General features: G+C 39.4%; 2 non-coding genes across 2 annotated transcripts; both read right to left on the minus strand.

The window, feature by feature from the left end:
* Positions 1 to 44: 44 nt before the first annotated feature.
* trnak-uuu (transfer RNA lysine (anticodon UUU)) lies at positions 45 to 117 on the minus strand. The gene has a single exon. It is a non-coding gene; the product is annotated as a tRNA-Lys (tRNA).
* Positions 118 to 300: 183 nt separating this feature from the next.
* Positions 301 to 382, minus strand: trnas-uga (transfer RNA serine (anticodon UGA)). Its single transcript has one exon. It is a non-coding gene; the product is annotated as a tRNA-Ser (tRNA).
* Positions 383 to 1,106: the final 724 nt, after the last annotated feature.

A 1,106-nucleotide genomic window follows, 5' to 3' on the forward strand; every position in this document is an offset into this window, starting at 1 on the left:
CGACACGACAGCAAGCTGAGGCCGCCAACAAGAAGACTGCACTTCACCCGAACAGGGACTTGAACCTTGGACCCTCAGATTAAAAGTCTGATGCTCTACCGACTGAGCTATCCGGGCTCTTGCACAGAGAATGCCTCTTACGTTTTATATAAGAGCAGTTTTCCTACAGACCGCCCAGAAGAAACTCATTTGCCACACGCGCTATGGGATGAAAACCACAAGCAATTATGGCAGAGAGAAAAAAAGGACAAAGGCCTTAGAAGAATTGTCTCCACAGAGTGCGGTACAGCAAACTCCAACCGTAGCCGGCAGGGTTCAAACCTGCATGGGGAGACCCCAGTGGATTTCAAGTCCATCGCCTTAACCTCTCGGCCATGACTACGTCTTGCTGCTCCCTTCCTGCTCTCTTGTCTGGTGGAGATCAGCAAAGGCCAAGCTTCAAACACAAAATCCAGCTGAAGGATGAGGTGAAAAAAAGGGTTCAGCCGTCCCCATTGCTCAACGGCAAAGGGATGCCGTGACCCGGATTTGAACCGGGGTTGCTGTGGCCACAACGCAGAGTACTAACCACTATACAATTTTTTATTTTTTATTTTTATTTTTTTATTGAAAATTGTTTCAGAACAAAAATACATCTTTCATTTTCTACATTAAAATACATCAAAGTTTACAAATGTTCGCATTAAAGAACCATAAACAATCATCCCATAGAAGGCAGTACAGACATTCAGATTCAAAAGCCCTTAAAACAAAATCATAATCTCTTATACAGTCATATTTTTCAAATTGTTTAAAAAGAAGATATCCAAACCAAAGTTATTAAAAACCTTAGAAACATCTGGAGTAAAAACATCGTAATATTCAAACATTTTGTCTTCTTGATAAAAGTAATAAAACAGATATTTTGCGTATATTTCCACCTTTCTTTTAAAAACGTACCATACATTCATTAAAATACTTTCTCTTTTCACTACTACTCTTCTTTCCCATATTGCACTTTTCATTAATATTACCAGCAGGTTTATAATTTTTTTATTCTTACACTGTTTATCGAGCCCCAACATCACAACCCTACTCCATTCAATATCCTCATTTTGTTCTCCCAT

Source organism: Sinocyclocheilus grahami, unplaced genomic scaffold (assembly GCF_001515645.1).
Source record: "Sinocyclocheilus grahami isolate Dianchi unplaced genomic scaffold, SAMN03320097.WGS_v1.1 scaffold400.1, whole genome shotgun sequence".
NCBI classification, from domain to species: domain Eukaryota; kingdom Metazoa; phylum Chordata; class Actinopteri; order Cypriniformes; family Cyprinidae; genus Sinocyclocheilus; species Sinocyclocheilus grahami.